The sequence below is a fragment of the Lucilia sericata genome, unplaced genomic scaffold, assembly GCF_015586225.1.
Source record: "Lucilia sericata isolate MDLA Ls3-8-SP2 unplaced genomic scaffold, ASM1558622v1 Contig000457F_arrow, whole genome shotgun sequence".
NCBI classification, from domain to species: domain Eukaryota; kingdom Metazoa; phylum Arthropoda; class Insecta; order Diptera; family Calliphoridae; genus Lucilia; species Lucilia sericata.
In genome coordinates, this window is record NW_023994472.1 from 81,104 (window position 1) to 98,136 (window position 17,033).

Here is a 17,033-nt window from a genome sequence, read left to right on the forward strand (position 1 = left end):
ACTATCTGCGGATTATGTCATACGGTTCTCGAGTTATAAGCTTCCAAATTTTGGTCGAACATAACCAGAGACTGTATGTTTTGTCCTCAAATGATTTGTAGATTTCAATCAATATTTCGATGGTTTTTATGAATTTTTTAATAAAATTTGGCATATTTATAAATTGGAATATTGCGCTTCGTTTATGATATGAAATAACTTTCTAGGTCCATTATACACGTCTTAAGTATTAATGTAATATTTTAACCTGTTTAAAGAAATGCCTGGCGGGCCAAAGGTTGCCCATCTTGTAGCCAAGTTTCCAATCTATCACATGGTGAAACTTTGACTTAAATATCTCAAGTGGTTTCCGAGATATATCAAGTTAAAGAAATTAGTGTGCGAAAATCCACCTACTACCAGGTTCTGGTGACCTGGTGTTTGACAAAATTTTTGAAATTTTATTTTTCGCTTTTTTGGTGCCAAAGATACTTTTTGATTTTGATTAATATCTCGGGTGTTCTTAAAGATAATTTGATGAAATTTCGTGTGTAGATATAGAATGAAATGTTGAACATTTTGCAAAAAACAAAAATTGCCACGCCCACATGGTAAAGTGAAAAATGGGCGTAAACTTTAAATTACTATTTTCGACCACTTTGATTTAATTTTTTACAAAACGACTAGATCGACCTAAAAGCTGAAATCCCAACCTTTCATTTAATGTAACTATCTTCGCAATACGTCCTACGGTTCTCGAGTTATATGCTTCCAAATTTTGGACGAACATAACCAGTGACTGTATGTTTTGTCCTCAAATGATTTGTAGATTTTCATCGATATTTCAATGGTTTTTATGAACTTTTTAGTGAAATTTGGCACATTTATAAATTGGAATGTCGCGCTTCGTATATGCTCTGATATAATTTTCTAAGTCCATTATGAAGTGAGATATACCGAGAAAAATGGGCGTAAACTTAAATTTACTATTTCGACCACTTTGATTTAAGTTTTTACAAAACGACTAGATTGATTAAAAAGCTGAAATCCCAACCTTTCATTTGATGTAATTACTTTCGGATTATGTCATACGGTTCTCGTGTTATAAGCTTCAAAATTTTGGTCGAACATAACCAGAGACTGTATGTTTTGTCCTCAAATGATTTTTAGATTTTAATCAATATTTCGATGGTTATTATGAATTTTTTAATAAAATTTGTCATATTTATAAATTGGAATATTGCGCTTCGTTTATGATATGAAATAACTTTCTAAGTCCATTATGAAGTGAGATATACACGTCTTAATTATAAATGTCATATTTTAACCTGTTTAAAGAAATGTCTGGCGGGCCAAAGGTTGCCCATCTTGTAGCCAAGTTTCCAATCTATCACATGGTGAAAGTTTGACTTAAATACCTTAAGTGGTTTCCGAGATATATCAAGTTAAAGAAATTAGTGTGCGAGAATCCACCTACTACCAGGTTCTGGTGACCTGGTGTTTGACAAAATTTTTGAAATTTTATTTTTCGGTTTTTTGGTGCCAAAGATACTTTTTGATTTTGATTAATATCTCGGGTGTTCTTAAAGATAATTTGATGAAATTTCGTGTGTAGATATAGAATGAAATGTTGAACATTTTGCAAAAAACAAAAATTGCCACGCCCACATGGTAAAGTGAAAAATGGGCGTAAACTTTAAATTACTATTTTCGACCACTTTGATTTAATTTTTTACAAAACGACTAGATCGACCTAAAAGCTGAAATCCCAACCTTTCATTTAATGTAACTATCTTCGCAATACGTCCTACGGTTCTCGAGTTATATGCTTCCAAATTTTAGACGAACATAACCAGTGACTGTATGTTTTGTCCTCAAATGATTTGTAGATTTTCATCGATATTTCAATGATTTTTATGAACTTTTTAGTGAAATTTGGCACATTTATAAATTGGAATGTCGCGCTTCGTATATGCTCTGATATAACTTTCTAAGTCCATTATGAAGTGAGATATGCCGAGAAAAATGGGCGTAAACTTAATTTTACTATTTCGACCACTTTGATTTAAGTTTTTACAAAACGACTAGATTGATCAAAAAGCTGAAATCCCAACCTTTCATTTGATGTAACTATCTTCGCAATACGTCATACGGTTCTCGAGTTATAAGCTTCCAGATTTTGGTCGAATATAACCAGAGACAGTATGTTTTGTCTTCAAATGATTTTTAGATTTTCATCGATATTTCGATGGCTTTTATGAATTTTTTAATAAAATTGGCATATTTATAAATTGGAATGTCGCGCTTCGTATATGCTCTGATATGACTTTCTAAGTCCATTATAAAGTGAGATATACCGAGAAAAATGGGCGTAAACTTAAATTTACTATTTCGACCACTTTGATTTAAGTTTTTACAAAACTATCTTCGGATTATGACATACGGTTCTCGAGTTATAAGCTTTCAAAATTTGGTCGAACACAACCAGAGACTGTATGTTTTGTCCTCAAATGATTTTTAGATTTTAGTCAATATTTCGATGGTTTTTATGAATTTTTTAATAAAATTTGGCATATTTATAAATTGGAATATCGCGCTTCATTTATGCTATGATACAACTTTCTAAGTCCATTATGAAGTGAGTTATACACGTCTTAAGTATTAATGTCATATTTTAACCTATGTAACTATCTATCTTACTGTAACTATCATTCGCATTCTCGGGTTATAAGCTTCCAAATCTTGTTTGAACATAACCAGAGTCTGTTATGAATGATTTTTAGATTTTAATTTATATTTCGATTATGGCTCGATTATTCATACATACTTACTTTTCCGTTATACGTTTATACGTACGCTGTTCTCAATTGTTGACTAGTTCAAGATATTTCGCAATTTCTTATGCAATTTATGCTTAGTATGTGACAAATTTATTCATAAGTCCTCCTATGTGATGTTTCTAAGACAATTTTATAATTTCATGATAATTACTTTCTTGAGACATTTTCAAATAGTGAATACATTGCTTTTCTGGAAATACAAAATATATTTTTTTTACTGATAAGCCCTACAATTAAACTTTGACTGTGGTTATTGAGTTATTCAAATTTAATGAAATTTTAAACGAACGTTGATATTTAGAGGTGTGCAATTTATGGACGAGATTAGTTATTAGACGCCAGCACATGCACTGAAATGAGATCATTCTTTCTTGAACTATTTCAGGGTGATATTTACTAATACAATCAAGAAAATAAAACGTGATTAGAATACAATGTTCTTTTTATTTCTAATATTTTAATAAAGTGCAATATTTATTTTTATATTAAATTTTTTCTTTTTAGAAATTTTTTAATGATTATTTGTTTAAGTGTAAATAAATGTTTCTTTTTTTATATTTAACTGGCCTTGTATGTCAGTATAAGGATGCCGACTTTTAAAGAGCCTTTAAGATAAAATTAATATTCATGAAGCATACAGCCATATGCTAACCATAGTATAATTACTACAATAAAATTTCAAAAACCCTAAAATCATTTTTTTTACTTCAGATACAATAAATTACTTTAAAACATTAATCAGACCTTAAAATGTTAAATAAATTATTTAAAATTCTAAAAATTTAAATCATTTTTAAACAGGCAGACAAAATTTTTTTTGGAAATTTACAAATATTTTCTTAATAGGGACAAAAAACCACTAACTGCAAATATCGATGCACATCAACTCTATCAGTAGCAGCAACACAGCTACGATCGACATCGTCATGATCATTTTCATACAAAATTGCAGTTCCAAATGTGGTTTATAGACTCAAACATCAATTCACTAGACTGCTTTACTTCACTCCACTTACTGCCACCACCATTGCCTTCAACTGGTTGTACAAGTTTTTACTTTTTTTTCTAAATATATTTCCAGAAGCTGGTGCTTGTTATTTCTCAAAAGCTAAATAAAGAAAAAAAAGAAAAAAAAAAGATATGTAAAAACTCACAATAAATTGCCATTTATTTATTACTTCGAGAACTACAGATCACCACAAAAGACACTCATTCCCTAGATGTGTGTGTGAGTGTCTTATTGCATGGACTTTGGAGTCTTGTGGCTGTGGATGTCTCCAACCACAAAATTACAAAACTCGTATTATTTGCAAAAATAAAAAAAAAAATATTATAAATAAGAAATGCTAGCAAAACACCACTTTATCATCTTTTCTTGAGTTTTGTATCCCAGAAATATAAAAATGTACAGAAAAAAGGGGATAGAGACAGCAATAAACTCAAGGAAAGACGTTTAAGTATAATAAAGATTATGTGCATAATAAAACCGACAAAAATCCGAGTACACAAGTCCCAAAAATAATTTGTTTGTTTTTCAAAATAACAAAAATATTCTTCATACACAAAAATAAAATTTATACGAAAATAAATTAAATGAACTCGAGTTAAGATTATCAAAATATTATATTTTCTACAGAAAATTAATCGACATATACAAATCAGAAGAGTTTTCGTCAGATCGTCAGAAGAATTTTTTTATAGAAAATTGATCGTCCGAAGAATATTCTATAGAAAATTGATCGTCAGAAGAATTTTCAATAGATAATTGATCGACAGAAGAATTTTCTATAGAAAATTGATCGATAAAAGAATTTTCTATAGAAAATTAATGGCCGGAAGAATTTTCTATAGAGAATTGATCGACAAAGATAGAAAATTGATAGTCAAAAGAATTTTCTATAGAATTTTTTATAGAAAATTGATTTAGATAAGAATTTTTTATATAAAATTTACCGAGAGAAGAGTTTTCTATAGAAAATTAATCGACCGAAGAATTTTTTATTGAAAATTGATCAACAGAAGGATTTTATATAGAAAGTTGATCGACAGAAGAATTTTCTATAGAAAATTGATCGACAGTAGAATTTTCCATAGAAAATTGATCAACAGAAGAGTTTTCGATAGAAAATTGATCGATAGAAGAATTTTCTATAGAAAATTGATCGATAGAAGAATCTTCTATAGAAAATTGATCGATAGAAGAGTTTTCTATAGAACATTGATCGATAGAAGAGTTTTTTATAGAAAATTGAAATTTTTATAGAAAATTGATCGACAGAAGAATTTTCTATAGAAAATTGATCGACAGTAGGATTTTCCATAGAAAATTGATCTACAGAAGAATTTTCGATAGAAAATTGATCGATAGAAGAGTTTTCTATAGAACATTGATCGATAGAAGAGTTTTCTATAGAACATTGATCGATAGAAGAGTTTTCTATAGAACATTGATCTACAGAAGAATTTTCTATAGAACATTGATCTACAGAAGAATTTTCTATAGAGAATTGATCGCCAAAGATAAAAAATTGATAGTCAGAAGAATTTTCTATAGAATTTTTTATAGAAAATTGATCTAGAGAAGAATTTTTTAAAGAAAATTGACCGAGAGAAGAGTTTTCTATAGAAAATTGATCGACAGAAGAATTTTCTATATAAAATTGATCGGGAGAAGAATTTTCTATAGAAAATTGATCGACAGAAGAATTTTCTATATAAAATTGATCGGGAGAAGAATTTCCTATAGAAAATTGATCGACAGAAGAAATTTCTATATAAAATTGATCGGAAGAAGAATTTTCTATAGAAAATTGATCGACAGAAGAATTTGTCTATAGAAAATTGATCGATAGATGATTTTCTGTAGAGAAGCTGAATTCTACCAAGAATTTATAAACATCTCTGTATACTATATACGCTTATTTTTTAAAAAATCTGATAACATATGTATATAAAAAATTCAAGTAAGTCGATAATCAATTATTTAGAATACACGTGCGATCAATAATAATAAAACAAAAAAAAAAAAAACAGCAAAAAAATGCTCATAAAAAAGAATATAACAAATAAACAAATTTATAAATAAACAGAAATTTATTACAAAATGTGGCGAAGTCTCTTCTTTACAGAGGAGTATAGAAAGTAGACGCATTCAATTTCAATAAATATGTACTAAGTAAGTATGTACCTAAGTCAGCGTTTTATATTTTATTTTTTTAAATTAAAGTACAATTATTTTCATTATTACTTATAGCAGACATGTATTGATAATTTAAAATAATTTACGTAAAAATAATGGACATTGACCAATTAGAAATAAATTCTTTATAAAGATCTAACGAAAGTTGTAAACAACCTAAACGGTATTTGAACGATTTTTTTTTTTTTTTTGAAAAAAGTCATCATATTATCAAAATTTTTTAATTATTTTAATGAATTTTTTAAATAGAATTGAGTATTTGAAAATTATATCTTAAGCTTACTTATACACCTCGTAAACATTTGAATTATGTATTATTTTTAAAATTTAAATACATTCAACTTTTTTTTTTGTAGTTGCACTGAATTGACCTATTTAACCATATCAAGTTGTTAAATTTCATGTAGAACTAAAACTAAAACAAAATAAACAGATTTTTGCATACTTGAAATTTAATTAAGGTTATTGTTTCTTACTAGTTGAATTGAAAATATTGTTGTTTTATTAAAAAAATTTTAATGAAAGTGAAACATTCATATGCAATAATTAAAAATTTATTATTGTTTTTTTTTTGTTTTATTTAATTATTAGCTGGCATAAACAATTTTCTATTGGAATTCTTTTAATTTAATATTCATACAATTCATACTGTCAAATCAATATCAAATTGCGCTTATCACCAAGTTTTTATTTGCAAATTTTGTATTAATATTAACTTCTGTTCTAGGCAGATATTGTAAATAATGTATTCTTTCTCAAATTTTTTTAACAAACTTTAAAATTTTTTTCCACAGAAGAATTTTCTTTCGAAAATGGATAGATAAAAGAATATTGTATAGAAAATTGAACGACAGAAGATTTTTCTTTAGAAAATTGTTGAGCAGAATTTTATATAGAAAATTATTCAACTGAAGAAACTTCTATATAGAGTTGTTGGACTGGTGAATTTTGGATTGAAAGTTAATCTTCGGGGTAGATTGAGCTTGCTCATGACACCTGTCTTTCCCCAACGTGACTACTTTGGCAAGAGATTAGATAGCTCGAGTACTCCAGCAAAGTACTTGTGCATGGACCGGTCAAAGCCAATGTACAAAAATTGCCACCTGAGTTCTTCATTGAAGAATAAAGGAGCGATGGTAGACCGTTCTCAAGTCTACCCAGTGGATGAAAAAGACCACCGTGAGATAAGGCCGTCAAGGCAGGTGCTCACAGTCATGTCCCTATCTACTGCCACCCCGGGCATGTTTCCTTGATTAACTTTCTATTGAATATTTATCGACTAATTTAGTTTATATTGAATATTGATCGAGTTGATGCATTGTGTAAACATTTTCTACAAAAAATTGATAGAAAGAGGAATATTCTCTAAAAAATTTATCCATAGAAAAATTTTCTTTACAAAATTGATCAACTTTTTTTAGAAAAATTGCTGGATGGAAGAAGTTGGTTACGAAAATTGATCGACTGAAGAACGATAAAAAAATTTTCTATAGAAAATTTATAGACAGAAGTATTTTCTGTAGAAAATTGACCGACAGAAGAATTTTCTATAGGAAACTGATGTTCAAAAGAATTTTCTATAAAAAATTGATCAAGAGAATTTTCTATAAAATTTTTTTTTTCTATTTAAAATTAATTGAAAGAAGAATTTTCTATAAAAAATTGATCGACATTAGAAATTTCTATAGAAAAGTGATCGACAGAAGAATTTTCCATAGAAAATTGATCAAAAGAAGAATTTTCTATAGAAAATTGATCTACAGAAGAACTTTCTATAGAAAATTTATTGATAGAAGAATTTTCCATAAAAAATTGATCGGCAGAAGAATTTTCTATGGAAAATTTATCTACAGAAGAACTTTCTATAGAAAATTTATTGACAGAAGAGTTTTCTATAGAAAATTGATCTACAGTAAAATTTTCTATAGAAAAATGATTGACAGAAGAGTTTTCTACTAAAAATTGATCGACAGAAAAAATTTCTATAGAAAATGGATTGACAGAAGAATTTCCTATAGAAAATTTATCGAAAGAAGAATTTCCTATAGAAAATTTATCGACAGAAAAATTTTCCTATAGAAAATTGATCGACAGAAGAATTTGCTATAGAAAATTGATCGGCAGAATAATTTAATATAAACAGACGAATCAATAAACTTTGACTATCTATCGATAACATAGAAAAGTTATCGATGAATAGCAATTCGTAAAAAATCATTCCTTTAAATCTCCCGCATAATACATAATTAAATAACAACAAAACAGTAGAACTAAGGCAAAATTATAAATTCGAGTACAAAAACGAAACAAAATAAGTAAAATAAACTGAACAAATAAAACTCACACAAACTTGAGTAAACAGCGAAGAAAAAAAAGTGATTAATAAAAATAAAAAGTATTTTTAATATAAATATGTTCAAACATATATACATTTATATGAACACAAACAATGTATGTAGAGAAGTATAAACACACAGAAAAAATTAATTTTAAAAAATTTTCAATTAAACGATTAATCAAAAATTTTAAAAGGGTTCAATTCATTTTGTATTTGATTCATAAAAATGTATAATCAAATACGTATTTAACAACAACAAAAATAGAAAAAAATAAAAATTTTGTGTACTAAATCAATTATAAGTAGTAATTGAATATACAATTTTTGTTATAGGTTGAACTTCAAAAAATAAAATAATTGAAAACGAGGTTTTGGTAATTGAAATCGTTTTTCAGTTTTTTCTGTGCATATAAATAAATAAAAAAAAAATCATAAAGAAGAACAAGAGCAGTCGAACAAAACAAAAAAAGTTGTTGTTTTGGTTGAGTTTTGTTGTATTTTTCTACAATAAGTTCAAAGTACGACAATGTGGCGTGATTTTGTTCTTCTTCTCTACACAAATTTGTTGCAGTCGGTTTTTGCTGATTATTATTGTTGTTGTTGTTGTAGTCGGTGTACGTTCATGATAATGATTACACTTGTTATAAATTTGTTGTAGTTTTTGCTATTTTAATAAGTGATTGTTGTTGCAATAGTATTGGATAAATTCCAGCACAATCTAGTTGTAATTGATATTCATTCACTCACTCACTCATTCACTCGCTCAAATGTTCTCTAACAAGCAGCAGTAACAACAATAACAATGTTTTTATTTGAATAAATAAAATAATTATTAATAATTCGTTGTAATAAATCATAAATTGTACACAATTATTCATAACAAATGAAAAATTTTATACTAAATAAACAGATGGATGCATTTTACGTTTAATTACAGCTGGAGGTGTTAGATTTATTAATTATTCTTTAATTATTTTCATATTTAAATAAATGTACTGTACTTTAGAACAATAACAACAAACTCCATTGATCTAAATGATTTATGCAAAAGATTAATCAAATAAGTTTTGTAAACTAATCAAATCAAAGGTTTAGTCAGTTCGTCAAACCATACAGTAATTCTTTGTTATTGTATAGCTAAGCCATAAACCACTTGGGGGAATTGGTTTGTGTATTTGTTAACTACAGAAACAAGTATTGCCAACCAATAGTTTATTAAATAACGTAAAATATTGTGAACTTGCTGTCTATGTCACAAAATAACGTAGAAATAATGAATGATTATCTCAAATTTATCGATAACTTAGTAATCGTAGGCAACATAGGTATTAGGGGCATATAGTTTTTGTTGAAATTGTATCGAAGATCAAACACATGATAAAAATATAGAAATTTATGTCAATATATTTATTAATTGACAACTTAAAAGAATTTTCTATAGATTTCTATACTATATACTGATATTAGTGTTTATAAGTGAATTTTAAGCATCAAGTTAATTTCTGAACTTTGTATGGGGTATAGGGTCAAATGAGTCCCGATCATTACGAACATCAGCAATATCATTAATTAATATAAAATAAAACTAAGTTTTGCTGAAGACGATACACGAACGTTTAATATATTTAAGAGCTCAAATGCCTTTTTCTGGGGGTACGGTTGCATGGGGGCTATACGAAATAATGGACCGATTTTAACCATTTTCAATAGGCTTCGCCCTTGAGTTAAAAGAAGAGTATGCGAGTGCGCACAAGGTTTACATGGACACACAGACGGACAGACAGACCGACGGAGATAAATCGACACAGAAAGTGATTCTGAGACGATTGTTATACTTTAAGGTGTGTAGGATCAATATTTTGCGTTACAAACATCAGCACAAAAGCATAGTATTCTCCCCACTATATTGGTGTAGGGTATAAACATTTTTTTTAAAGAAAAGTGATCGAAAAAAGAATTGTATATAAAATTACTAAGCTGTTTACTATATTATTACAAAATACACATTTTCTGAAAATCGATAAATAATTTAAATTCTGCAATAATATGTTTAATCATGCATTATTTAATGTATAAGTAAATAAGTTTTCAATTGCATGCATGTAAATTTACTTTAATGCTTTGTAATTTCTCTTATGTAAACATAATCATTTACAAATTACTTAAAAGACCATTTTATATTTGATCTCCTACCCTTTGGGCTTAAGAACTCATACAAAATGTAAATACAATAAAATTTTCAATTACAATTTTCTAAAATGTCAATATGAATAAATATTGAAATTCCCAAGCGGTTTTCTTCCAGAACATGTGTAAACAATAGGGTGATCGACTCGGATTTTCAACCGGTTTTAAAACCGGTTTTTTCTGTTATACCAGTGTCGGTTTTTTCTAAATGTTGATTTTTCGAATATCGAACAACCCGGTTTTTCTACTTTTTAAAAACCGGTTTCGAATACTTTTAATTTGCTTTGTATTCAAAGATTACTTAAGTTAAATTTTGAAGTAAATAAAAATACAGCCCGTCTATATAATAAAAATATTGGAGTCCAGGAACTAGAGTATATTTTTCTAATGCACCTTTGGTTAAACTTTTTTGATTTTCCTAATTAATTAACAATTTTTATTTGTAAAGTTTATTGGAATAACAGTTTGATAAAATTTTATCAATCTTAAGATTATATTTCAATTACAATAATAAATTTGCGGCTAAAATATTATGGAAGTGTTGGAATGACTATGAAAATTGTCTAAATAGAGATTTTAGAATAAGCTAGAATTACATAGTTCCTTATGTTCAACAGAAGTGTTCCACTTTTTTCCATTTTTTACATTAAAGAAATAAAATAAATCAGACAACTAGATCTAAAGTTATAATCTTTTAAACTGTTAAAAAACAGTTAAGTCCTGTTTTATTAATTGAATTTAAACATAAACGTCTATTTTTTTCAAATTAAAATAGATTTTGTTATTTATAATGAAAAACCGGTTAACCGGTTTTTTCTGGATTTGAAAAATGTCAACCGGTTTTTTTCAAATGTCAACTATTCGAACTATTCGAAAACCGGTTTTTGGAAAATGTCGAATAATCGATCACCCTAGTAAACAATAAAAACATGAAAAGGGCTTAACAAAGATTTAACAAACATGAAAATAAAGTAAACACACAATCAAACACGGATACATGCCGATATGTATACATACATAGATATAAACGTTTACTTTTAAGTATACAATCAAATAATAATCATTCATATTGTGCATAAAATACTCCTCTGTCTCACTCATTCTATGGCACAGATGGTCAATATGTTCAATTACAAGAACCGTAAAAAACTCTCGAGGACGAACAATATTCCTGGTTTATATACATACATACATAGGTTTAGTATGCGGTTAAATGATGACTTTATTTTTGAAACCACACACATGCATTTATGCACGCAGGCAATATGAATTGCAGCATTATGCTCTCAATATACGGTCGAGTAAGTATGTATGCATTTCATGTGCATTAAATAAATTACAACTTTTTTTCCTCTTCCAAATTATACTTTGTAGTGCATTTAAGACAAGCAACTCCCATTTTTTTGTTAAAAATATTACAATAAAAATTAAAAAAAGGCCGCTTTGTAAAGAGATCTTCTGGTAATTATTTGATTTGTATAGTTTGTCATACTAGAGTAGACTTGTGTGACCAAATGTTGCACAATGGGTTTGAGGGAAATACAAATATATAAAATGACGGAAAACACTATAGGAGACTATATATTGAACTATAGAATATATTGGACTATACTCTTGACAGGACTATACTCTTGAATTATAGACTACAATATAGAATAGATTATACACTACACTAGACTATAGACCAGACTAGACTATAGACTAAACTATAGACTAGACTATAGACTAAACTATAGACTAGACTATAGACTAGACTATAGACTAGACTATAGACTAGACTATAGACTAGACTATAGACTAGACTATAGACTAGACCATAGACTATAGACTAGACTATAGACTAGACCATAGACTATAGACTAGACCATAGACTAGACTATAGACTAGATTATAGACTAGACTATAGACTAGACTATAGACTAGAATATAGACTAGACTATAGACTAGACTACAGACTAGACTATAGACTAGACTATAGACTAGACTACAGACTAGACTATAGACTAGACTATAGACTAGACTATAGACTAGACTATACACTAGACTATACACTAGACTATAGACTAGACTAGACTATAGACTAGACTATAGACTAGACTATAGACTAGACTATAGACTAGACTATACACTAGACTATACACTAGACTATAGACTAGACTATAGACTAGACTATAGACTAGACTATAGACTAGACTATAGACTAGACTATAGAGTAGACTATAGACTAGACTATAGACTAGACTACAGACTAGACTATAGACTAGACTACAGACTAGACTATAGACTAGACTATAGACTAGACTATAGACTAGACTATAGACTAGACTATAGACTAGACTACATACTAGACTACAGACTAGACCATAGACTAGACTACAGACTTGACTATAGACTAGACTATAGACTAGACTATAGACTAGACTATAGACTAGACTATAGACTAGACTATAGACTAGACTATAGACTAGACTATAGACTAGACTATAGACTAGACTATAGCCTAGACTATAGGCTAGACTATAGACTAGACTATAGACTAGACTACATACTAGACTACAGACTAGACTATAGACTAGACTACAGACTAGACTATAGACTAGACTATAGACTAGACTATAGACTAGACTATAGACTAGACTATAGACTAGACTATAGACTAGACTATAGACTAGACTATAGACTAGACTATAGACTAGACTACATACTAGACTACAGACTAGACCATAGACTAGACTATAGACTAGACTATAGACTAGACTATAGACTAGACTATAGACTAGACTATAGACTAGACTACATACTAGACTACAGACTAGACCATAGACTAGACTACAGACTTGACTATAGACTAGACTATAGACTAGACTATAGACTAGACTATAGACTAGACTATAGCCTAGACTATAGGCTAGACTATAGACTAGACTATAGACTAGACTACAGACTAGACTACAGACTAGACTATAGACTAGACTATAGACTAGACTATAGACTAGACCATAGACTAGACTATAGACTAGACTATAGACTAAACTATAGACTAGACTATAGACTAGACTACAGACTAGACTACAGACTAGACCATAGACTAGACCATAGACTAGACTATAGACTAGACTATAGGCTAGACTATAGACTAGGCTATAGACTAGACTATAGACTAGACTATAGACTAGACTATAGACTAGACTATAGACTAGACTATAGACTAGACTATAGACTAGACTATAGACTAGACTATAGACTAGACTATAGACTAGACTATAGACTAGACTATTGACTAGACTAGACTATAGACTAGACTATAGACTAGACTATAGACTAGACTATAGACTAGACTATAGACTAGACTATAAGACTAGACTACAGACTAGACTACACTAGACCATAGACTAGACTATAAACTAGACTATAGACTAGACTATAGACTAGACTATAGACTAGACTATAGACTAGACTATAGACTAGACTATAGACTAGACTATAGACTAGACTATAGACTAGACTATAGACTAGACTATAGACTAGACTATAGACTAGACTATAGACTAGACTATAGACTAGACTATAGACTAGACTATAGACTAGACTATAGACTAGACTATAGACTAGACTATAGGACTAGACTATAGACTAGACTATAGACTAGACTATAGACTAGACTATAGACTAGACTATAGACTAGACTATAGACTAGACTATAGACTAGACTATAGACTAGACTACAGACTAGACTATAGACTAGACTATAGACTAGACTATAGACTAGACTATAGACTAGACTATAGACTAGACTATAGACTAGACTATAGACTAGACTATAGACTAGACTATAGACTAGACTACAGACTAGACCATAGACTAGACTATAGACTAGACTATAGACTAGACCATAGACTAGACTATAGACTAGACTACAGACTAGACTACAGACTAGGCCATAGACTAGACTATAGACTAGACTATAGACTAGACTATAGACTAGATTATAGGCTAGACTATAGACTAGACTATAGACTAGACTATAGACTAGATTATAGGCTAGACTATAGACCAGACTATAGACTAGACTATAGACTAGACTATACAATAGACTACAGACTAGACTATACTACAGACTAGACTATACACTAGACTATAGACTAGACGATAGACTAGACTATAGACTAGACTATAGACTAGACTATAGACTAGACTATAGACTAGACTATAGACTAGACTATAGACTAGACTATAGACTAGACTAGACTACTATAGACTAGACTATAGACTAGACTATAGACTAGACTATAGACTAGACTATAGACTAGACTATAGACTAGACTATAGACTAGACTATAGACTAGACTATAGACTAGACTATAGACTAGACTATAGACTAGACTATAGACTAGACTATAAACTAGACTATAGACTAGACTATAGACTAGACTATAGACTAGACTATAGACTAGACTATAGACTAGACTATAGACTAGACTATAGGCTAGACTATAGACTAGACTATAGACTAGACTACAGACTTGGCTACAGACTAGACTACAGACTAGACTACAGACTAGACTATAGACTAGACTACAGACTAGACTATAGACTAGACTATAGACTAGACTATAGACTAGACTACAGACTTGACTACAGACTAGACGACAGACTAGACTATAGACTAGACTATAGACTAGACTATAGACTAGACTATAGACTAGACTATAGACTAGACTATAGACTAGACTATAGACTAGACTATAGACTAGACTATAGACTAGACTATAGACTAGACTATAGACTAGACTATAGACTAGACTATAGACTAGACTATAGACTAGACTATAGACTAGACTATAGACTAGACTATAGACTAGACTATAGACTAGACTATAGACTAGACTATAGACTAGACTATAGACTAGACTATAGACTAGACTATAGACTAGACTATAGACTAGACTATAGACTAGACTATAGACTAGACTATAGACTAGACTATAGACTAGACTATAAACTAGACTATAGACTAGACTATAGACTAGACTATAGACTAGACTATAGACTAGACTATAAACTAGACTATAGACTAGACTATAGACTAGACTATAGACTAGACTATAGACTAGACTATAGACTAGACTATAGACTAGACTATAGACTAGACTATAGACTAGACTATAGACTAGACTATAGACTAGACTATAGACTAGACTATAGACTAGACTATAGACTAGACTATAAACTAGACTATAAACTAGACTATAGACTAGACTATAGACTAGACTATAGACTAGACTATAAACTAGACTATTAACTAGACTATAGAATAGACTATAGACTAGACTATAGACTAGACTATAGACTAGACTATAGACTAGACTATAGACTAGACTATGACTAGACTATAGACTAGACTATAGACTAGACTATAGACTAGACTATAGACTAGACTATAGACTAGACTATAGACTAGACTATAGGACTAGACTATAGACTAGACTTAGACTAGACTATAGACTAGACTAGACTAGACTACTAGACTAGACTACAGACTGGCTACAGACTAGACTAGACTAGACTACAGACTAGACTATAGACTAGACTACAGACTAGACTATAGACTAGACTATAGACTAGACTATAGACTAGACTATAGACTAGACTATAGACTATACTATAGACTAGACTATAGACTAGACTATAGACTAGACTATAGACTAGACTATAGACTAGACTATAGACTAGACTATAGACTAGACTATAGACTAGACTATAGACTAGACTATAGACTAGCTATAGACTAGACTATAGACTAACTATAGACTAGACTATAGACTAGACTATAGACTAGACTATAGACTAGACTACAGACTAGACTATAGACTATACTACAGACTAGACTATACACTAGACTATAGACTAGACGATAGACTAGACTATAGACTAGACTATAGACTAGACTATAGACTAGACTATAGACTAGACTATAGACTAGACTATAGACTAGACTATAGACTAGACTATAGACTAGACTATAGACTAGACTATAGACTAGACTATAGACTAGACTATAGACTAGACTATAGACTAGACTATAGACTAGACTATAGACTAGACTATAGACTAGACTATAGACTAGACTATAGACTAGACTATAGACTAGACTGTAGACTAGACTATAGACTAGACTATAGACTAGACTATAGACTAGACTATAGACTAGACTGTAGACTAGACTATAGACTAGACTATAGACTAGACTATAGACTAGACTATAGACTAGACTATAGACTAGACTATAGACTAGACTGTAGACTAGACTATAGACTAGACTATAGACTAGACTATAGACTAGACTATAGACTAGACTACAGACTAGACTATAGACTAGACTACAGACTAGACTATAGACTAGACTATAGACTAGACTATAGACTAGACTATAGACTAGACTATAGACTAGACTATAGACTAGACTATAGACTAGACTATAGACTAGACT

The 17,033-nt window shown here is 29.6% G+C and overlaps 1 long non-coding RNA gene across 1 annotated transcript in view; it reads right to left on the bottom strand.

Moving 5' to 3' along the window:
• Positions 1-3,326: 3,326 nt before the first annotated feature.
• The window catches only part of LOC119605113, a 176,609-nt gene continuing 162,902 nt past the window's right edge, over positions 3,327-17,033 (bottom strand). Inside the window, exon 6 of the long non-coding RNA XR_005231563.1 lies at positions 3,327-3,927. This is a non-coding gene — a long non-coding RNA (uncharacterized LOC119605113). The remainder of the gene's footprint in view (positions 3,928-17,033) is intronic.